This window comes from Falco biarmicus, chromosome 10 (genome assembly GCF_023638135.1).
Source record: "Falco biarmicus isolate bFalBia1 chromosome 10, bFalBia1.pri, whole genome shotgun sequence".
Classification (NCBI taxonomy): Eukaryota; Metazoa; Chordata; class Aves; order Falconiformes; family Falconidae; genus Falco; species Falco biarmicus.
This window is the reverse complement of record NC_079297.1, coordinates 13,915,807-13,939,745: the sequence shown is the minus strand read 5'-3', so window position 1 is coordinate 13,939,745 and position 23,939 is coordinate 13,915,807. Positions and strand designations below refer to the sequence as shown.

General features: G+C 44.9%; 1 long non-coding RNA gene across 3 annotated transcripts in view; it reads left to right on the top strand.

The window, feature by feature from the left end:
- Positions 1 to 21,407, top strand: part of LOC130156536 (uncharacterized) — a 189,414-nt gene extending 168,007 nt beyond the window's left edge. Inside the window, exons 4-6 of one of the 3 annotated variants that reach the window (XR_008824457.1) lie at positions 7,388 to 7,615; positions 8,948 to 9,159; positions 20,697 to 21,407. This is a non-coding gene — a long non-coding RNA (uncharacterized LOC130156536). The remainder of the gene's footprint in view (positions 1 to 7,387; positions 7,616 to 8,947; positions 9,160 to 20,696) is intronic. The other 2 variants (XR_008824458.1, XR_008824459.1) reach the window with 2 other exon arrangements.
- The last annotated feature ends 2,532 nt before the right edge of the window (positions 21,408 to 23,939 follow it).

The following is a 23,939-nucleotide window of genomic DNA, read 5'->3' as shown; positions in this document are numbered from 1 at the left end:
CCGTGCGTAACTCAGGCGGAGCTGGCCGTGCTGGAGGTCCCGGTCCCTGCTCCCTGGTGCCGGCTGCCCACCCATGTCCCCCGTGATGGGTAAAGGCACACCAGAGGAAAACTGCAATACTCAGGAGCAGAATATCCTCCAGAAATGAATGGTTATATCAGCAAGAATGAATCTGGATCAAAACCAGACACAAAATTTAGTGTCAGCTACCCCTCCCTGCTCTTGCCATTCTAGAGAAGGCCACCACATTTTCTGAATCTCAGAATTTAGAGCAAACATTTTAAATAACAACCTGTGCACTGTCCTCTTTTCCATTCAGGTGTAAGCACAAAAGAATTTTATTATTTTTTAACCAATTAAACATGTGGCACATGCATTTTCTTATTTTGAATATAAGGTCAACTCAGCATATGCAGAACATTTTCCTGTTCACTTCCCATTAGCATCTTATATTCATTAGTGAGAAACTCAGAAATGGCGGGTACTGAATTCATCTAAAAACTAATTCTGCACTGAATATTTGACTAAGACACCGACTTTAAACTGTGTTAGTTATTTTTATAGGTATTCCAAAAATAATACCATAGGGTTTATTACTTAACCCATATCATCACTTGACATTTGAATGCTGAGGGCTCGTACGTATGTTAAAACAGTGAGAAAATATGCACAGAAATTTTTCAATATCTTTAAAATAAAAATTTAAAAAACCAGAAATTTATTATGTGCCCCAACTGCACTGCAAATTGAAAAACTGACAGTGTTGAGCAGCCTATACACCGACATTTATCAGCTCGGTTCCTCTGCACAGACTTTTAGGATGCTCTATCATGGATTAATGTCTCTCAGCAAAGAAAGTGCTATAAAAAAATAAGGAATGCAGCTGATAAAATTAATGAAACAAATCATTGTTGAAAAGCATTTGGTGAGGTGTGAATCTGAAAGCTAGTTTCCTAATACAATATTTGTAAAATAAACAGAAATTAATATCCATTAATATTAACATAATTATCCTAACTGAGAATGTTGAACTGTTGCCTGTTTTGTCCTTTTCAACTGCAGCATCTCACTACAACTGTTTTTGTAACTGGGGAATAATCTGCCTCTGTACGCTGTAATGACGCAAGAAATAAAATGTAATAAAAGGAATAAAATCTGAATTCCCTTCTCAGCAAAGAGTAATTCCACAATCCATATATTTTTTGTTAGCTTTTCTATAAGGTGGATGCTTCTGCATGGCTTTAATTCCAAGATCCATTTTCACTGCCACCTTGAGTCGGGCTCACACGAGAAACTCATTCTGCTTAATACAAAACCCTTTCCCCAGATCTTAAAACGGCTCTGAGTGATCCCAAATTTCTTAAAGCCTCAGAGGGTGATGTGAGCAGGAACAAACACGGGCTGCCCCTGCTCCCTTCCTTCCAGCAGGGCGCGGGAGCCACTAGCTCCGGCAGCAGCGGTGGCCTCCCCATGGGGAAGCCCCATCTCATGGCCTTTCCCACCAAGGAGGGTGGGGGGGTGCTGGGTGAGCATCCCAACTTTTGCATGCACATCAGAAGCAAACTTGAGACCTTCACAGCTCTTCAGCTCAGACTGGCTAAAATGTGAAAAATATGACATTTTCCATGAGAAATGGCTTATTTTTAGTTCTGCAGATACCGCAGTAGCTTGCTGGTGAAACCAGGCACTATGTGGACTAAAATAAAAATACCAATACCTCACAAAGTTAAACCATGGGCAGAAAACAGGGAATTTGCTCTTCTAATCACCCAAGCAATGTGACACACGCTCACATCCCGATAGTTTGTCAGGTTGTAATTTGCCAAATGCCAATGACGTGGTGCCAGATGTGCCGAGGGGTGAAGGGGCACGGGGTCTGGGGCAGCCCAGGAGGCAGGAGAAGCCAGATCCATCCCTTTGAGTTTCAGACATCTCGGTACTAAAATCAGAGAGCAGCCAGCTTTATCACGAGGAAGCCTCAGCAGGCAAGATGGGAGAGTTTTAGCTGTGGCTTCGAAAAGACTTCAGCTCTAATGCGCAGTTTGTTAGGTCCCGCGTTAGCATTTGCACGCCTGCCCACACGAAGGGGGTGACATATGTTTTAGATAGGATCCTTTCTTGGAGCAAAATGAAATGCAGAAGGTTTTCTTAGCAGATAATCTCATTTTAAAAACCTCTCCTCATCCCTCTCATGCAGACGTGTGTGTCTGTCCACCACATTGCCACTGACGGTCATGTAAAGTATCCGTCAGGTCCACTCCGGGGGGACTGGATTTATGGGAATAACTGAGTTTTCAACTCATTGGCTCAGCAACATCATTAATTTGGCCTTCATCAAAATATTTCATCCAACCTGAAAAAAAAAAATAAAATGTTTTACCTCAACATTTCTTAACCACTTCTATTATTACTATCAAGATTTTAAATTTTGTTTTGAGGGGAAAAAAAACTCTGAAAATTTCATTTTGGAAGTGTGGAAGTGAAACTTTTTTTAGTCTCTTTTCCAGCCTGCCACGTTGCCATATTTACCACGGCGCTAACAGTTGTCAGAGATTATCTGGCTGAGTCACAGCTTTTATGGGCTCGACTCCGGTACTAGAGACGCGAAGCAGCTCCTCTGCAACCCAAGGTTTATGTTGGCATAAGCAAGATCAGAATCTGCCCTTCTGTTTACCATTTAGCTGAATCACCCCATCACAGACCAACTGTCATCTGTCACTCCATACTTTTAATGGTACATTGCACTGATGTTGTCTATTTTTTCCCCTTCCTAGCAGCCCTGTCACTCTGGTATGTGCTAATCTCTTCTTCCAGGCTTCTGTTGGATCTCTTAATGATAACGCCACTGCAATTTAGGGGTTTTTTGTTTGTTTGTTTGTTTGTTTGTTTTTTAAGGCAAGAGAGACTTTGGGGAGCTAGAGGCAGAAACATTTGCCCTGTAACTCAGGATGCAAGGCATTGGTCTTTTGGGAGGTGCCCCCCAGGATGTGTTTTACCCATGCAGTCCCAGGCATCGCTTTAGCTGGGGAGCGGAGGAGGTACCCCTCCCACAGTTGGAACGGGGCTGCAGCTCTTCCACTAAGTGCGTTGCAGAGAATTAATTAAATTTAAAATTACATTCTATTCTTAATGCGAGGGCCTCGCTGCAGCTCTCTATTCCTATAGCCAGTGGACCAGAAATCTTTACCCCGTGCTCGGCTTCCTTGGGGCCCCAGTGGTGACAGCCCTTCAATGCTTATTAACCCATGCGGTGACAAAGGACTCGCCTAGCCCTGGCAAGCGCCTTTGCATATCATCCAGTGCCCAGTTCACATCCCCAGATGGGGAGTTGCTTTTCTAACATCTGCAAGATGAATCATGTATTCTTTTGGTATTGTTATTAAAAAAACAAAAAAAAAAAAAAAGCAGGCAGAGCGATGCCTTGCAAAAGGCAATTCAGCTGTGGGAGGAACTGCCCACCCAGGGCAATAAAAAATATGTCAAGATATTAATATGATTTCCTACCCTCACAGGGGTATATGTGGGTGTGGGTGTGGGGGGAATTTAAGCTACAGCAATCTTCTGTGAGTTTTTCTTCCCATTTTCAATTTGTACACAGTTAGATGGTTCATCTAATAATTTTAGCTTTTTTATTATTATTATTTTTGCAAATATCTACTACAAATTCTGAAGTTTGTTCGTGGCCTTTCCAAAATTACCCATGTGTATGTGAAACAAGCGTTAACACTGAGTCGCGAATTCAGTGTGAACTATCACTTTGCTATTGCGGGTAGCGCCTGTGCATATTAACCCGTTTGGGGGTCCACACGTTTTTCTGTTGGCCAAGTTTTTTGTCCCTGCAAAATGCAAGTGAACATATGCACCGTTCTGAGGAGTCCAAGTTCAGGATAAAAATTGTTCCACTAGTTCAATCGCTATACGTATGCGGCATATAGTATACATAACTTGTAGAGGTCCATCTGGTAAAAGAAATAATACTGTGTCATTGCATAATATGTGTCTGGGTGTGCGTGTATTTCTCTGTTCTCCTTCTTTGTCATGATTCCACGGTTTAATTTAAATACGTGTTTCACTTCTCTCCATATTTCAGGTTTATTACAGAGTATGAAAATCAGGAAGCTTTTTTGTTCACTTCATACATCTCTTCCAACAAAGCCAGACATCAGAACCCAGCACAGACTCCAGAGTGATTATTGTTACACTTGATCTATGGAGCAGATAAATTACAGCTTGATTTTTATAAGGTATATTGAGCCTGCAGGCTTCAGCAGAAACAAAAACAAAACAAAACACAAAACCTTGGTTTAACTAGTAATTTGAGGAAATATGACAAACCTGACATGGAAGTCACAGAGCAAATAAATATGCACATCCATCATTTTGTAAAATAATGCCTTTGCTAGAGAGACCTCTGCTTGCTGCTGTCTGCAGCGTAGAATTTCTTTGTGGTTTACTAGTCTCAGATCCTGCTACACGAAGAATCAAGTTAGTTACTGCTGAAAGAAACAATTGTATGTGTAAGAGAAGCAGTGCCGTACAGTAAAATAGTGCAAATATCAATCTGCATGAGTCAAAACTAAGTTGGGTTTAGAACATATTGTAATATTCCTGGAATGTTTAGATGTGTTTTTTCTTCATAAGATGATTGCTAAAATACCGATCAGAGAGTCTTTTCTTTTATTGTAAAATAATCTAGTTCCTAGAAATAAAATCACCTGGTGGTTATTGCAGATATTAAACCCTACTTCATACAAAATACAACAAAAGGCAGCTCCAGAGCCATCTTCTGAGCACAATAGTTTTGTTGGTGCACTGGAAAGAAATTATGTACACAATTCTCACCTCAGGAATTGCCTTTTGGTGCCTACTTTTTTTTTTTTTTTTTTTTTTTTTTTTTGCAGCTTGCCATCCTTTGGAAGGTTTTGTGTGATGCTGAGGAGCACCGTCGGTGCCCTTTGTGTGAGATCTGCCTCTCCAACAGCCCCATCCCTGTGGAGTCAGGGAGCTGCCAGTTATTGCAGTTCACAACACAGCAAAACCTCAAAGAGGAGGCTGCAGTGTGGGCATCGAGAGGGATGTCACCTTTGACATCGGGAGGAGGGTTTTGCTCAGAGTTTAGGGGTTAAATTTAAAAATTTATGTCAAACGGCCCCCGAATAAAGTATAAAACAGAACCAAGTGCTCCACTCCTAAAGAAGCATCTTCATCAAAGCCATGACCCCTTTCATACTCTGTTCCTGATCCAATGAGTCCTTAAGTTTTTCTCCATTTCCAGGGATGCTTTCTGAACAGGCAGGATGGAGAGGAGCCAGATCGCCACCACACACACACGCATCCACATCACCAACCAGTATAGAGAAGGAGCCACTACCACGTGCAGGGAGGTGGGTTGGGGTCTCCCAGGCAGTGGCAGGACCTACATCTCCAGCACCCTGGCCCTGGTCTCCCCCACGTTCAGAGAAATCCCAGAGGATGGTCCCTGGAAGAGAGTGGGAGAGCCTCTGTGTCCGGGTTCCCAATGGGGCAGAAGTAAAAACCACATAATTCAGCGGCTCGGCCATGTCAAAACTGCCGTAACTCTGAGGATATCCAGAATATTGCTGTAGGTACCAGAGAGCTCTAACATCCAGAGTTGGGGTGCCAAAAAGTAAAGGATTTCTGGTCAGGAAGTAGGGCTGCAGTCCCCTTTGAGGTGTTTGCCTCCTTTATTAGATACAATCCACACAGCCTGGCCAGAAGGACTTCAGGAAACTGTCTAAACTGGATTACGAGCCTCATGTCTTCCACTCTTCACCACAAGACCATCTATGCACACAGCAAAGGTGGTGGTCAGAAAAATGAGGCTAAGTTTGACCTCTACACCAGCTGTTTTGGTCTGATCTCATAGTTTTTGCTCCATGGGTATGATCCTACATTTTGGTTTGGTCCTGTGGTTCTTGGTCAGGCAAACCTTACTTGAGCCACCAGGAGCACGGCTTACGTGAAGAGTCCATCACCTCTTTCACTGCGCCTTCCAAGTTGCATCTTGCAATTTTGAAGCAAGATGCACGTTCACTACTCTTAGCATTGCAAAGCCAAAATAACTGTTTTGTGCTTCATCCCTCACATTGCCAGCTAAATCTTCATTCTGGAGTCATTACTCCAGGTGTTTGTCAAGGAAGATGTACAAAGCAGACAGAACATGTTTAGCATTTCATATACCAGGTTGAGCTGTGGGAGTGACAGGTTGAAAAATCTTGTTTAGACTCATAGACTGAAACCGTTTAATATAGAAGTCACTGGTGGACTATAAATATGGAAAACCAATGTGCCACGTTTTTATAGAATCCCCATTCTGCATGTCTTTTAAACATATTAGTGCTTCAGAGAAGCTGTGGAAGCTAAACTCGCCAATTTTTGCTTTGAACATCTACAATTCTTCAATGGGTGAACCTTCAGGAGCCCAAATGCCTGCAGAATATACAGCTCATTTGAATGTGCGCTTACATTAACTGACCCCACAAAAGCCAACTCTGTTCATTTAGCCTAGGAATTACCCAATTTGCTCACATAATCTCAGCAATTACATGTTCATCTTGTTTAAATATCAGACCTATGGTGTCATTTACGTAGTATCTGATCTTTTTACTTAACCTCAAAGATATTAATCTTTATTAAAGAGGGTGAGAGGCAAAAAGGGGGAAGAGATGCTGGTGACAGATATTCTGACAGCTAGGAAAAGTCATTTATAAAGTGAACATCAGTAAACATTAGGGGTGACATATTGATATCAGCTGCAAGTAAACGGATGGCCAAGCTAGGATGAGGTATTACACCTTAAATTGTGGCAACCATTTTTTTTCCCAAGGTTGATCTTTTATATTTTTTAAAGAGAAATTTACTATTATGCCTCCTGCTTCCCCTATGGTAAAATGCCAGAAATTTGACTGAGATTTACTTAAAGTGACAGCCATGCCCCATTTTGTCCATGAAAGATGATTACTAAATGTCACGTCTATCTACTCTCGTGTGGATCACTTATTTGACATGTTCGTGCCTAAGCTTCATAGCAGTTTGCAACATGTTTTCTGGTGCTCTAAGGCAATTTGAAATCTTTGTGGTGAAAATGTGAGCTGGCCAACGGCAGTTCATTAAAATAAATAAACAATAAAGCTGGGATTTGTTCCTCTCCATCCCAAGGGTGTCAGGCCAGAAGGCGGCATCAAAAGCTCTTACAAAACCGGACCAAGAGCGTATGCTTCTGGTCAGGCTGCGAGAAGGCCATTGCTGGTGAGATGCTCTTGCCATCTCAGCTGAAGGAGAAGCACACCAAAAAGAAAACACCAGTGTTTAAACATGGAAAATAACCTTGTACAATTTGCTTTTTTTAATTTTTTTTTTTTTTCAGAAATCTGTGAAATGGTACAAAAATCTGCAATGGAGAAGAGCGTGGGTTCTCCCACTATCCTGCAGAACTGGCTTCTTTTGCCCCCACTTCACTCAGCTCCCGGAGGGGGAGATGCAGAACCCAGCCAGGCGCAGCGGAACTGGCAGCATCACGAGCATGAGCTCCTGTGGTGGGGCCTCCACTTAAACCTGCTCTGCTGAGCCTCAGAAGTGACCTAAGGAAAGCCAGGTAGAAGCTTTTTTGCGCAAAACGGAACAGTAGTCATGAATAATTAATGGATTTCTACCTTCTCTGCCATTTTAGCTCATCTTTCTTAGCAGTTATTGCCTTCCAGTCCAAAAGTGTGCCTGTGGATTGATAAATTAACTCATGCATGTTTTGGAGACCATAACAGAGCAGCCTGAAGAGTGAAGAAGGAAGGTGTGCACTGGAGATGCGACCTCCCACCAGACCCACCTTTCCACAGCGGTCCCCATGGTGCGGAGTGGGGGAACCTTGTCACACACATCCAGGCTCTGGGACCCTCTCAGCAAGGGCAAGCGCTCTTTCCCCTTGTCCTGCTTTAAAAAATTCTTATCAGTCCTGTTCAAATACAGTGGTTAGCCATAAAAGAGAGGGTTTAAGTTCTGAATGCAAGGACAGAAGTACATCTGATGAGAAGTACACACCTCTGTGTCTGTTCAGCCAGCCTGTGCTGATGCCTATACATTTATGAATTTTGAGGTGCAAATACAACGGTCACAGAATAAAGCAGCAATGTTGAGTGCCCTGTGCTATCTGTGTAGTCGTAACCTCCATCACATGTGCATGATCAGCCTGTCCCAGACTAATTTTAAGCTTTTTCTTGCAAATACTCCTCTAGACGCCCAGTTGCCAGCTCACACATCAACACTCACTTTAGTCACAGTTTAACTCCCAGAAAACCCGCAGAAGCAACAAAACCAGCTCTAAATGAATCCTATGTCATGTGAAAAGAAGGGGGGGTGGCGGGGGTTAGTGGATGGTGGAAGATTAAAGCCATTTGAAATGAAAGTAGAGTGTGTAACTGGATACAAGATTTCTAAATAGGTGGCACATGTCAGCAGGCATTACAACAGTGTCTTTAGGTGAGCCTTTGATATAGACTGCTGAATAGTTCAGTGAGATACATGCAACCATGAGAGAGTTTCACAGCCTTGATTTGTTTTCCAGCTAAAATAAATCTGAATAGAATAGGCTTAAATTACCTGTGATTTTTCTGTCTTTAAAAGGACACATAAAAGCTCATGAGATCACTGTGCTCCCTGGGAAAAAAAGGGAAAGGAGGAACAAACCCCAGGAAAACTATGAAAGATTCATTTTAATGGAATCCAGGTTTAGCTGTTTCATATTTAATAATGTTTAATATTTCATTTACTACTGGGGACTCACCTTTTTCAGAAGAATGTAAGATTCAAGGCACTACCATGCATTAAGATTTTATGCCTGACTGTAGCAATATTGTAAGGGTTGGCATTGGAGCCGCTTAAACCTGATGCAGAGAGCCTGGAAGCAACAAGGTTTCCTTCTTTTTTCCTACAGCCAAAAGAGAAGCCGAAGCCCCAGCAAGCAGTGGGGTATAGCTGTGAATCCTAGCAACAGGCGGAGAGAGAACTGTACGTTTCTTCACGTCCTCCAAGTGTTGGTGCCTTCTGGTACATCACTTACAGGGAGCGACAGAATCCTTGGAAAGGCCCTTCGCGCCGTGGCAGCCAGAAAGGGCATGGGAGGACAGAGGTTTTCCAGTGGGGTGGGTGAGTTATTGCAGTCCAGGGGGGAAAAGCAAACAAAGCAACACTCCAGAGTTGCTACTGTTGTTGCTGTTGCACTTTCCTTCTTCACAACACACTGCCTATTGGTGTGGGATTATTTTTTTTTTCAGTCTTCTGTGCTTTTAATCTTTTTTAAGCCCTTCTCAGCAATAATGTGGGCTTTGCTTTTTAAGCGAATGCTGAAAATTTACACTCGAAAGTGTAAACTCTTGCAGAGTTCCTGCAAGAAAAACCCATAATTCTGCAGTCTGCAATGAAATCATGTGTTAAAAGCTGCCACCTGCGTTTTGCAGAAAGGAAACTGAGACCTAAGCACATAGTTCCTGGAAGGAGAGGCTCCTTTTAAATATGCAGCAGGTCTTGTCTTGCCAATATTAAACTAGCTTTTCTTCCTGGAGACTCTGTCAATATGGTTTGACCTCTCTCTATGGATATCCTTCAGAGCCTGAAGCGCTCAGATATTCTAAAAGGGTCCCCCGACACCATCCTAGGAAGGAGGTTTTCAGTCAACTGGCTACGCGAAACCTGGGACAAAGAGCAAGATGGGATCTCCAGACTCCTTGGTCCCATCACCCCATTTAGAAAAGTACCGTTTCCCAGCTGATGCCAGTTTTGTTAGGTTTTGCCACCAGTTTTCCTGCTGGGAGAAGCTCGCAGGCTCTTAGGACTTTTGCCTGGCTGAAAATTGTGGGAAGAGGGGCATTGAGAATTGCTGGGATGGAGGGCATTTCCTTGTGCGACAGAGACTGCTGCTTCTGTTAAAAGATTAATTCTGTAGTCAGTAGCACTAGTGGGTTGTTGCCTTGGACTGGACCAGCTGCTGCAAAGATGAAGCGCAGACTGAGACAGAAGGCTGCAGCAGAAGAGAAGGATTTGGCTCCCAGCTAGCACCAAAGCTGAAGAAGGGTCCTACGAGACCTTCTGCCTAGGCAAGCATGTTCAAAATGCACTCCCCTCCTGGAGCAGCTATCTTCAAGATTTTCTAAAAAAGATTTATTGCTAGGAGAGGGCAAGCTTTTTTTTTTTTTTTTTTTTTTTTTTTTTGCTAGCAATTTCAGTTTCAGATCTCATCGAGGGGCTCTGGCATTTGCATAACTTCCCACGGAAACTGAATCAATGTTTGACATCACGGAACAGAATCTCAGGCGTGATTTAGCATTAGTAAGCCACTAGTCATCAGCATACTGTCATTTCTCTATATCTGACATCTTAATATAGCCGGCCCCATGCACACACATGTTCCTTAGCAGCAAATTCTTATGCTCTTGTCATACATGAGTTGTTTAACATGGGCTTGCACATACGAACATCCAAAATACACTGGGCCAATATGACCAATTTTCAGAGCTCAAAATGCATTTTCCTTTTAGGTAAGAAGGGAATTTTAAGTCCTTTTAAATAATTGAAGATACTACTGATACAATCAAAAGTCAAGCTCCCCAAGATGAAAATGTCTAGATGATGAATAAGTTAATGGAACTAAAATCCCAGTCGTAGCTGATTAGGGGACCAAGAGAGTTTATCAGAGATGGGAATGTACAAGCCCAGTCACAGCCTGACCTTGTAACGAATGAGAGCTGAAAAGCAATTAATTGAGAAATTATCAGGGAAAAGTGAAGTTGTATGGTTGGTTAGGTAAAGCAATATGTCAATGGGCCAGGGATTGATTTGGCTGGAATACCTCAAGGTCTCTGTTCTGATGATTCAGGACTTGAAGGAACTGGCCCGAGCCAAGCAATAAAAATAAAACAGGGTCAGCAGAGGGAGTCATCAGTCAGCGCGGTGGATCAGTGTTCATGTATTATTTAGCTGATAGTTAAGGGAAGTTCTCAAAAAAGAGTAGTCTTTAAACCCAACTTTTTTCTGCCAGGAGAGGGGAAATTGAGGGATGGAAAAGAAAATGTTCCGCTGTGCAAATGCTCACTGTCTTCAGTTAAAGCCCTGAGCCAGGAGACGGGCCCTGGGAACAGAGTGGCCATGAGCGTGTGTTGGTGGCGAGGGATGGTCCGTCTTGCCTGGGGCTGCAGTGGGGCAGCGACACAGACCCCGCTGACCCAGCCCAGCTCTCCACCCACAGCCACTGCACCCCAGCAGTCAGCACGGCCCTGGCATCTTCCCTCGGCTTTTCCTTCCTCCCTGTGCCTGCCGGCTGACTTTCTCATGTGCGTTAGAATATAAGCAAATCTAGATGTGGTTATTCAACCCCTGCTCTGCTTTGGTTTGACGGTGGGCATCATTTTCTGCTGTGATATTTTCTTCCTGCTGCCAACAAGCTGCACAGGACTTGTACTCCCATCTCCAGCAAATACCAGTACCTCTCTCAAGCCACCAAACTAACAGTGACCTCCTGCCCCCTTGTATCTTGATTAGATCAACTCATCAGCCTCCCACACCCTACACATTTGGGAAGCTATTGCTGAGACTAAGACTTTTAGAGTGTTGATTTGGAAACACAGCTCCTCTCCTTCACAAGATGCTTTAGGATCTGAATATGAAACAACCTGCATGAGAACATAGTATCCTGAAGCTCAGGAGAACCGCAAAGCAAAACAAATGGTATATAGAGTCTTCTAGAAAGATCAGTGGGCTGGGTGCGAATAGCTGTCTCTTTGCTTGTCTTGTGACAATTCACTGAAGAAACTGAACTCCGTGTCTCTCCCTCTGAAGACAGGAGAGAATCCCCACAGAACCAGGCAGAACATGGTCGGTGGCAGGACCGGGGCCTCAGACACACACACTGTTCTTTTGTGGGATCAAGATCCTGAAAATTTGGGCTGGAGGTTTGCTGGAAAACTACAGCTAGCTTTGCCACCAGGCCAGTATTTTAAGTTCTAGGTTTTTGGAGAAAGGCTTTCTAAATATTTCAGATTTGATACTAGGTCTTTTTGTCATTTCCTTGACAAAACCTAAATGACAGCCGCCTCCGTGGCTGAAAATAGGAATGTCATTAACATCACAGCTATAGCGGGGCAGGAGACAAAGGTTTGGCAGATAAATTTAAAATGTCCAGTGATGCAGATATAGGGTGGGCAGTTTAGTGTCAAGGCTAAGGAGTGCCGCCTGGAGATAACAAAAGAAAGATTATACCACAAAGAGGAACTCATGTATCCCCATCACAACAGAGATGAGTTGCCCTGGGCTCTGCTCAGGGTGCAGTGGGGAGGGTGGCAGAGATGCGTGTGGACCTGGTTTGGTTGTGGGTGTCTTGTGAAGGAGGACCCCAAATGGGGAGCTGAAGGAACAGAAGGAAACTAAAAGCTCCCCATGGGAAAATGGCTTCTTTGCTGAGGCTGGTCTCTGGCTGCGGGGAATGGTCAGAGTCAAGGAACACCAGGGACAGGGAGCCAAAAACCCCACTAATAAAAATTCAAACAAAGCTGTGATTTTAGCTTCTTAAATCCCAATACACAATAAATACAAGAAACTTCAATATTTCACTGCAAATAGCCATTGCTGCTGCAAACACAGGCTTTTAGAAGGAAATTCCAGCAGCAGCTTGGAGATAAAGGGATGACTTTATCCCACTGCCTATGGACATATCTCAACGTGCACTCATTTCTGGGACTCACAGGATGTCATGCTCCATGAAATGCATTTCCCGTTTGTCCTGACCTGAGAGCTTTGCATTCAAGGAGCAGATCCTCCAAGTGAATTCATCAGGAGGAATAATAACCAGTGCACAGGCTTGGAGCTGCTGGGCCAGCAGATCCATCCTGCAGTTGTCAGTGTGCTGAATTTCAGGGTAGCATAAATGCATTCTTCCTCGCCTGAGGACCAGAAGGACACAGCAATGTTTTTCCAGCCTGTTTTATTGAAATGAGAGAGAAAGGGTAAACATCTAAGCAGCAGCAAACAAGACCTAACTATCAGTGCATCAGGGCACAGGACAGCAGAAGTGATCTGCTCAGGGGATGTGAAGACACCTGGCACAGGATCCTCAATCCGGTTGATGGGATGGGACAGGTGACCATCATGTTCTTTCATTTTTTCCTGACTTTGGGAGCTGTGTGCAGTCTTGGCTGTGTAAACCAGAAAAGTTTCCTTGGATTTGTACCATTTTGTGCCAGGATAGCATTGAATCTGAGGATCAGCCTGGGAGAAATTATGCCCTTTCTGGGCATCTGTACTCCCTCACCTCTCTGAGCATTTCCACAGCAGTGAGGCAGGCTCGGAGCCTCTGCTTGCTAGAATTGTGGATCACCCTGTGAAAGTCCCTCTTTTGTCTCCTCTTTGGGATTGCATCATTCCCCTCCTCTGAGGCTGAGCTGCTGCACAAGCACAGCATCCAAGAGTTTATGAGGTGATACTGCTGGCATGTCCCGGCACTAATCACATATTATCACCTTATGATAATTATCAAAGCTGGATCCAGCTGAATCCTCTTTGGAGAAGGTCCTTGGCCAGCCTTCTGCTGTGCAAGATGCACGAGGCACTGCTTGTGCAAACACAACAGTCACCAGCAGTAAAATCAGTGAAATCCAAAATGTGACATTACATTGCATGAAGAAGCTAGCTAGATGTTATCACCGAGACATAATAAATTCATGTTGTTATGGTAGGAATCACGAAACATTTGTAGATACATATAAAAATTCCATCTGAAAGAATTCTGTGATCCTCTGACAGTCTGCGTGTACACTTTACAGTCGGTGGCATGGTCTTGCTCATATGGCTTTGTGCAATTTGCAAGCCTGTGTAGCTGCAAAAACCCAGAGACCAATTCCTTGCATTATTTTCTTTTTAACTTAAATGTACTCATACCTGAAATTCTTTTGTACTCCAAATACCACTAGAAATAAGACAGCAAAGGCAAAGCAGAGGTACCCCAGTACAAGCAGAAGATTCATGGCTTTTGAAGCATCCTGCTCCGCAGAAGGTGCACTGGGCTGCACTCTGATTTCACAGAGCTGAGATGAAATGCATAGATTTGGCCTCCCTGTGTTTTCTTTATTGTTTTCACTGATGGTCAAAGACTTTCAGTATGAAGGCTGTGATGCACTAAGATTGTCACAATTCTTCCACAATTGTGGAAGGACAGGAGAGTTCCCAGTCTGAAGTCTGGAGTTTCCATTACAAACTAAATGAAGAAAGCCCATCAGATGCATGGGACGCTCACAGCCATGGTAGCTTGGTGTGTCCTTCTGTATGCATGAGGCCACCAAGGGAGGGAAGGGCGGGCAGAAGGAGGGAAGGACCCGTACCTAGGACTCAAAAGAGTGAACTCTCCCACTGATTTTTCCCTTCAAGTCTTGTAAAATGTGGAATTATCTGATTTTCATGCATAGTCCCGATGGAGGGTAGAATGGCCACCCCAGGCACCACTGGCGCAGGGGTCTCTGGGACCACCATGTCTTTGCTCTCCATATTTGTAACAACAAATCTATTTATATTTGTGATTCTCTGAGGAGAAGGAAATCATTCGAGCAGGTAGGCTGTAGGTGTCAAAGGGGCCCCTCATTTCAAAATATCATGTGCTAGACTCAACCAGAGCTTGGTGTGAGAGACAGGCTTAGTTAAATCTGTAAATCTCCCGTTTGGGCTTCTTGTTGTTGTTGCAAAGGGTTAACAGACACAGCAAAACATTTCTAGGATGAAGTGCTAAGATTTAGTGTACTGAATTAATTCTCAAATTAGAACAGGGGATTTGCACATGATTTCTAAGGGAAATTATCTTCTGGGTAAAATTAATACAGGAGATGTTTCAACATCTGGGATGGCATTATTATGAGCAATGATTACTCAGACATTGCCAAAAGAAAGAGATCACAGTAGACTCTTTCTTTTCCTAACCAAAATAAGCAACTCACCCTGAAGGAAGGAGACTATTTGCAGAAGCACTGGCTTGTTTGGAAATGCACAAGAAGTAAATTCTACATGAAAAAAACAACAACAAAAAAACAACAAAAAAAAAACCTGCACACTTTGCTAATGGACGGCTGGGAAAGAGAGCTGCAGGCAGCGAGGGGACCCTTCGATACGGGGGCTCCGGGCGTCAGTCTGCCTCGCCTTTGAGCTCTTCATCAAAAAGAAGGTGCTTAATGTAGCGCTACGGCTGTCCAGGTGTTTAACGTTGGGAGGTTAAAGAGAAACACACTAGCAGATGCGACCTGGAAAATGGCAACAAGGGGTGGTTGGTCCGTCCGCTCCCCACCCCGAGACCACCAAATCCACCCAAAACGCCCCGTCTCCCTCCAGCCTTCACAGGGCTGGTTTTTCCCTGCCTAAAATTTAAGTAGGGCAGAAAGTAAAGCCAAAGCAAGACCTGCTTGAGTTGTTTTGTCAAAACAATCACACACCAGGAGGAGCTTATAAATATTTATTTTGCTTCGGAGTATTTCATTTTGTAAAGAAAAGAGAAGGGTGCTTGAGTGGGAAGAAGAAGACCAGTGGCACTGGCCCCTGCTCCTTTCATAGGAAAAAACACCGATGTTTAATTTAAAAGGGCATAAATATAAGAGAAATGCCGCTTTACTTTCATGTTAGTAGCTGGCTATTAAATTACATCACAAGTGCTACGTGTGGGACTAGGCGAGTGCATGGTTATTTCTGTCTTCTAAACCAGAGTGCAGGTCTCAATGTAATTACCTTGGATCCAAGTGTAATTACCAACTGATCTGCAGGAACATACACAGTAGTGACATCCATTCAAGGCAGCATTAAAGCCTGATGATAACACAGCATCATTAACACAGCTTAGCACTTTCATACGTGGCTACTAGCTGTGGTTTTCCTCAGAGAAGGGCTCACAGTTCAGCAACGGAGTCTGGAGTTCTCATCAGAAGATCTCCAGATCTTCTGACCTGCCCCTGATTATTGCATCTGTGTGTGCAGGTATGTGTGAACAAGTCAGTGCAGACAGTAGCAAACATGATATACTGACCATGGGAAATTAAGCCAGAACAGACTTTTTTCCAAGATACACCTCCTTGTTTTGGTATTTCTGTAACTCTTTTTTTTTTTCTTTTTTTTTTCTTTTTTCCCAAAGTTTTGAACCCCCTGAGAAGAAGGAGGGTGCTGAGTCCTGTTGCCACCCCTGCAGTCACCTCCTTTTTGTTTAGCTTTTCTCTGTTTTACTCTGCTTTACTGTGACAGCATCATGCTCAGATTTTGGAATATTTTCTCTTGAGCTTATGCCTCATCTCTCTCCTTTTGGAAGACAGCAGGTAGAGAGATTTTCTTTGCTTTATTCTTTTACCTTTTTTTTTTTCCAGGGCTGCAAGCATCACAGTAAACAACCCATTTATTCTGATGGTCTTGAAAGCTTTCTCTATACCTCCAAGAAGGTCAGAGAAATGCTTCAGAAAGAGCAAAGGGAAAAAAAAAATCCTTTCTTTAGAAAATTGCCTGGTTTGTTACCACACCTTCCTAGCGATACAGTTCTCCAAAAACAATGCCACAGACCAGCATTAGAAATTAAGATGTATTAAAGAAAAAAGAATTTTTTTTTCCAAGTTAGTGTTTTCAGGTACCTTTAGTTGCATCAGTTCTAGCTCATAAATACAAACAAATGAAAAGATGACAAAACGCAGCTTGACATAATTTCCCATAAGAAGTATGGGACATAAGATTATACAAAGCAGCAAGAAAATATCTTCCAGCTCCTGTGGGTAGCAATATACTCGCACACAGCTCAGGTTCAGTGATGTTAAAGTGAGATTGACAGGGTAACTAACCCCTGAAGGAGGTTTTCCGTTTTGGGCAGTCCTGCTAAACCATGCTTGATGCTTTGAATGAGCTCAGTTGCACAGAGATATCTTTTTTTTCCCCTAGTTTTGCTTCTACGCCGTTTTTATCAGAGCAGCTCCGCAGATGTCAGCGAGACACATTTTGTTTTCAGTTACATCAGCGTAAATCACAACTGATCTGGTGAACTCAGAGATACCCGCTTTACAGCGATATCTGTGACATTAAGAGTTTGGTGCCGTGGTATTATGACAGCTTAAAGCCCCTCCATGAGGAAACAAAGTCAGGCTCGGCACTGTCCTGGAACACATTACAAAGCATGTTTGTTATTGCAAAGAAGACAGCATTTGCCTTGGCTGTGAAAAAGAAAACCAGATCTATAACAGCTAAGATTTCATCTCTACCATTTATCCAATGAGATTTCCAATCCTCTTGCACAGATACCCTGCTGCTAACATAGCAGTCAAGATCAGAGCACTTAATCAATCATTCACTGAGGACAAATATGCGTAATCTAAATTAGAACAAACCAAGGCATATTTTATATGACAGCCGTACAGATTTTTAAGAAAAAGAATTGGCAAGAAAATTGCATGAAAACAAAATTGTCTTGTGTTTATGCTTAAAGCCGTAGATTTCCTAAAAGCTGCTGCAGAACTAGGTAGCCTTGCATATATGGGGGAAAATTCTGCTCTCACTGCTTTCGCTTCCACATTTTCATTAATAAACTAGAGCTGCATTTGGCCCCTCTGGCTCTGAAGCAGAAAGCGCTGCTGCACACCTCAATATGATGTAGAGTCCTCCTTAAAAACCTTTCATATTTTATGATCACTGTCGATTCTCTTATGATCAGTGTTGGTTCAGGCTCTCATGAATCAAAAATCAGCTCATGGCATGCATCTTAGAGCAACCTATTTGTCTGCAGGTAGCAAAGGAAAGCGGCACTTTGAAGAATAAAGACCCTCTGCCTTCAGAACGGAGCATGGGCTGCATGGGAGGCTGGGGCACGAGCCGGCAACTTAGACCTCCTATTCAGGCTCAGCTCCAGGCATGCTGGGTGACCTTGTGTTCTCCCCTTTTCCTCTGGGTGAGATATTATTTATCCATAATAATAAAATACAGGATTCTTCAACTACGACTCATGGTTTAATCTATTGTGTCAACTCGCACAAGCTCCCTTGGAGGAAAAAAAAAAAAAAAAATCAGAGACATTAAAAGGATTAAAAAACTAAGCAGCTTTAACTGAAGCCACGCAACTCTGATCAGAGGTCAGGTCCTTGTTGGCCTGACTCTGCAGGGGGAGATCTCCATCGAGGAGCGTCCTGACGATGGGCTTTAGGAGGAGATGATAGCTACCACACAGCCATGGTGCCCATTGGGTCTGGACACCCTTCAACACTGGGTACAAACCCAACAAGCAGCAGGAAGGCTTAAGCCCAGCCAAGCCACGAACAGGGCAGCCAGCACTGCCTCCTGAAAGGAGGACTTTAGCAAAAACGCTGAAAATGTCTGTGCAAACATCCCTTGCCCACGCCCCTCTGCAGAGTGGGCTCGAAATAGTTGCTCTGTCCTAGTTCTGCCTCTGCTTCTCCGGAAGGAGCAAACGCTCCCACAAAAGTTCACACATCACCCAAACCTCCCGTGGGGAGGGATTGCAGTTTATTGCCACGTCTGGGGACTTTTCAATAAGCGTTTCAGTCCCTGCAGGAGAGCGGGTCTGACCCGGAGTGCAGCGGGCGCGTTTCCTCTCCTCTGACTCTTGGGTTTGGAGCAACTTGTGAGGTTGTTCAGGGACAACTGTTCAGATGTCAGATTCTTCTACCAACCAGCTGGCTGAGGCAAGGCATTGCCACCAGGGCTTCTGACACTGGCAGGTTTGATCACAGCGGTTAGGGAGATGTTGGTAGAACCAATGACCCAACATCGCTTTGATTAAAGGCAATGGGGAATACCCCAAAAACACCTGGAAAAACAGACTCAGGGAAATACTGAGGGCTTTGGAGAACTTTATCTTGAGTGTCTAAGTGGGAATTGATATGTCTACTTGTTTATTTTTGCATTCAAAGGTCAGATATGGACTTTACTAAGATCTCTAAGCAGGAGAACTGAGTCTCAGCTTCAAAGATCAGGGCTAATGTGAAGCTTCTTTGTGCTTAAGGACAAGACAGAGCCTTCATTTTGGTCTAAGTTCTCAGTGTTGAGGGAAACCCTTGCTTCTCTGAAGCCTCCTGGAGTTAAATCCTGAAGCGAGATACCTTCCTATTAGCACAGACACGCTCCGTAAAATGCGAAAAGTCTGCCTCTCTTTTGTCTCCAGTAACTGAAAGAACCTCTGCCCCTTCCCATCTAAAACCCATCTGTTTTTTAAAGTGCTGACTTCTTCCTTGTTTGCATCAGTCTCAGTCCACCAGCTCTTGACAGCTCCAGTCAAACGTCTGCCCAAACCTAGATGGCCCGAGCAACTGGCATGGTTGAGGCAGGGGCTAGGAGCGGCTGGAGTGATGTGGTTAGCATCACGTCTTGGATTCACCAGCCTGATGTATGAGGTACCACTGACAGGCTGGGTGACTGGGGGATGCACGAGTCCAAACTGACACCATCCTTCTGGGAAAAAAAATAATCCCCCTGTCTTTGTCAGTGCTGGGCCTTCACCTTATTGTCCTCCCTCCGTTTTGTGGAGCATTTATGCATGTTGGAGCCAACTGTCAGAAGCAGAGAGGAAGCAAAGGCTGTGCAGGTACCAGTGCTCCCGTTTTTCAGCATCCATACAAATTTCCAGAAATCACTTTGAATTACATTTTAAACTTAGATACTCAGTTAATTCCTCTGCAAATCCCTGCTAAAACACCTCAATGCGTGGTCTGGCTTTTTTTTTTTTTTTTTTTTTTGACTTAGCTTTATTTATTTTTTTAACTTCAGAAGTTTTGACTCAGTCACTTGAGTGGGAGGCTGCTGTGTGAAGGTGCACAAGGATGGGACTGGAGCATCTAAACGGAGGCCCCCAAACAAGAGCATTTTTCCCTTACCCTTCCTGCACCGTTGGGAATAATAATTCCTTGCAGGGCTGTTGCACAGCTTGATTCATTAAGGCTTATGAAGTGCTTTTAGCTCCGGCAGTGGAAGGCTCTGCGCAAGTTATTTTGGACTGCTCAGGTGTTAGGAGAAGAGGCACTGCAGAAGGAATACAAATAAATCAAGAAGAGAAACTGCCCCTTTCCTCCATCCAGCCCCTGCCCCCCACTGTTCTCCATCACTGTTGGTGTCAAACAGTTAATTTACAAGCCCAGCACTTTACAAAGCCCCTGGAGCACCAATTGTCCCTTTCTCATGCAACATCAGCTCCTCAAAAAAGCCAGCTGAGACTCCGGGGGTCACCCAGCTCCTGCCCTTCCCAAGGCAACTTCAGCCCCTATCCAAATCTGCCTGGATATTTATTTTCGGACAAGTCAGATCCAGCATCTGCCGCTTGCAGCACGATGCTGAAAGCACTGAAATAACCCCGGGCTGCAGGCTGGCTGCTGTTGGAGCTCTGAAATGTGCCATGTGCCTGGCCAGGGAGGCGATCCTCACTGGGTGAAGGTGACCCAGATACCCCACCCAGCCCACCACCCATGAGGGCGGCGTCCCCATGTCCCCACACACCTCACCAGAGCTACCCAGGGACAGGGGAAGGCTCAGCCTGGAGAGCTTTGGGAGAGCACTCAGCTAAAGTACAAAATCCGGGAGAGCACTCAGCTAGAGAAACAGTCTCATGGCTTGGGAAGGGAAAGGCGGTGGATCTCTCACATGGCTTTTTTTTTTTTCCTCCCTCCCTCCGTCTCCCTCCCCTCCTCCAGTCTGTTGCACCGGAGCTGTCGGCCATGCTGTTCCAGTTCAGGGGCTCCTGCAACAGAAAAGATCAGCTGTTGGAGAACCCATGGAAAGCCCTGGGGGAGAGCCATGGCCGCAAGGTAATCAGCAGGCAAAGTTATTACCATTATGCTGCTAATTAATTCCCAGCTCATTACGTTTCCTGTGGCTAATTTGTACTCGCCGCTGATTTGATTAAACTCATCTCTATGCTAATAAATGTGTTTTCCATTTGTTTTAGCGACTGTAGGAAGAGAGCCCGGTATTTACATATTTTGACGTTTATCAAATAAAACGCGGCGCCTGAATTAATTCTGCTTTGATTTATAAGTGGAGGTGGGGGGAAGGGGAGTAAGGGGATGCGGAGGGTCAGGCGTACATCGCGGGTGTGTGGCAGGGAGGGGGCTGCGTGGATGGGCGATGCTTCTGGGCATTTAATCCCCAATGGCCCCATCCTGCCCGGGGATGGCTCCTGCAAGGTGTATGCCACCTCGTCAGCCATTCCCCTGCCATTTATTTCCCCTTCCCAGCCAAGTTTTGAGACCTGGAGCTTTGATTTGTAGGTACATCATCCGGTTCACCAACACCTCGTCAGGTGGATTTTTCTTTGTCTTTCAGAAATTGCTCTAAATTAAGATTAGACTTACAACTGCAGCACCTAATTATAAGAAGTGACTTTGTTTCCCAGTTCCCTTTGGCAGGACTTACTACAGTAATATCAGATGGCTTGGTGTTCTAATCAGCTAGGGAGGCACAGACACCTTGCAATGTATAGATAAATATATTTATATATTAGACACGTGTTTTACCCTCTCTCTCTTTAGTAAACAGCAGGGCAGAAAGCTTTGTGTGGCCCTCAAGCAGGTGCCTTTTAGACCTGAGACTAAATCTTCAGGACAGATCTTCAGCAAGTGCAACTCCATTCAAAACAGTCATCCCGTACCCTGTAATTAGCTGCTGCAGTATCAGCCTCCTCTTCATTTGGGGCAAATCCTAACAGAAAAATACTCTGAAAGTGAACGTCAGCGAGATTTGTGCTTTGACATCACTTAGGAGTTTGTGAAATCCAGCTTTTCCTTTTTCCTAGTAAAACTGGCAATGTTCACCAAGCACACCCCCTATATCTGTGTGTGCGTGTTCACGTGTATCATATACCATTGGTGCACGTACATATATCACACGGGATGGAGGCCAGACCCTGTGCACACAGCATCGGGGAGGGCTGGGATGGGGGCAAGACGGGGAAATGTTCCTATGCTAGGACTGGGGAAGGCACGACGACGGCTCTGCAGGGATGCCTGGGAGCCTGGGGTAGGTCTGACCCGTCCCAGATCCTCCTCCCTGGTTTTGTCTGGAAGTTTGGCTCAACCCAAAAGTGATTTTTTTTCTCCCTCTGCATGCTCCCTTTCAGCTGGTTTTTCAGGTTTCTCTCCCAGGTGCTCCATGGCCACACCAGTGGCCCTGGGGTAGCCCACAGTTTTCATTCACATCCCAGCGAAGGTTTCCCAGCAAAAAAGAGGCCCTGATGATGCCACTTCTCACTCTGGCAGAAAGACACCTTCCACCGCTGCTGCTTCACCCCAGGCAATCTGGAAACAGCTTGATTGCTTAAGTAACAATTAACAGCCTTGTCTTTTGGGAGTGCTTCTGGTGCACTGTGTGCATCCCCTGCTCCGGAGCCTGTGCTCTCTTGATGAGTTACCCAAACCGTGGACATCCCCCAGCTCCTTCCCACTCCCCATCCTTCTCTGTGCAAGGGTGGTGGTGGGCTGCACCGCCCCACCAAGCCCACCCCACGCTCAGCTGCAGGTGTGAGGATGCTTTCTCTCCTCTGGCGCTTGCTCTGAAGATGCCATACCTGTGCCGCTGCCCAGGATGCGCAGGATGAGGGTGTCCCGCTGGCAATGCAGCACAGGTCCCTTGTAGGGCGAGATCCAGTTGTGCTGCCAGACCATGGCAGCAGCTCCCTGGCTTGTTTTTAAACCAGATCCTCAGAGGACCTGGAAGAGCCCTGTCTGGAGTGAAGCTGTGCTCAGCTCTGGGTCTGAGCCTGAGCAATGGGGCAATGCCCAATCCTGAGCATCACCTCTGCTTCGCATCCCACATCCCGAGCATTATACAGCATTGGCTCAGTATCACTAGAACAACCAGCTAAGCCATGCAGCAGTGTGATTGCTGGACTTTTCTCTTCCTATAAAAGGTTTTAAGCCTTTGCAAAACCGGGAAGTATTACTGAGGAAAAAAAACCCGCCTTGTTTCGCATTAACAGTCTTTGCTTTTCCTGGCAAAGGTGGGACAATAGCCACACGCTGCATGGTATCAGTGTCACAAAGAACAGACCCAAAAAGCTTCAGCTCAGGACAAATAAAAGTAACATTGATTCCTTTTTTTTTTTTTTCTTTTTTTTTTTTTTTCCAGCTGGTATCAATACATTAAACAGCCACGTTGGAAAAGTGAAATTGATTCAAGGCCTTCAGTGCTCCCTGCCAAAAAAGCCTCCTGCAAGGATCTATTCTGTATTGAATTACAGTCTGGAAAAGTTCAATAGGTTATTGTACAAACAGAGAGCAAAAGCCCGTCAACAATGGAGCCAAAGTGATTGTGCAGCTCCTTTGTGTTTGCCAGCCCCGCGCCCCTCGCAAGCTCGGATGTTAAATCAGCTTAATTAAAATGGTGGGCTTCAAATGCTTCGCATTTTTTTAGCGCATGTCCCTGTGTAAAGATATGTAGGCTGAGGTTTAAAGCTGCCTGCCTGCACTGACAGCCCCTCAATCCCTTTCTTGCTCCCTAAATTGCAGCAGATTTTTACAGCTGCTGAGCACTTTGGGCAGGCGCCGGGTCTGAGCAGCATCCTCAGCCTCAGCCACACCAGCACAGCTCAGTGCCTCCTGCACTGTCCTGCCAAGAGAGGTGGCCCCAGGGCTGGTCATGTCACCTTTAGCAGAAGGTGTTGGTGACACGTGGCACCAGTGAGCTGGGGACACATGTCGTGTGGGCACCCCCAGTGCGTTACCCTTCGGCCAGCCCCTGTCTTTGCAGGCTGGAGCTGGGCTTTGGGGCTGTATGTGTAGAGGGGACTTGGCTGTGGGACCCTCCAGCGCTGGTGTTCTCCCCAGAGGGACTGAGTGGTCCCCTGGAAGCAGCCAGGTGAGGTCCCCAATGCCACTGCAGGTTTGTCACGGGTCCCACTGGAGGGTCTCCTCCTCTGAGTGGGCAGGAGATACTCACAG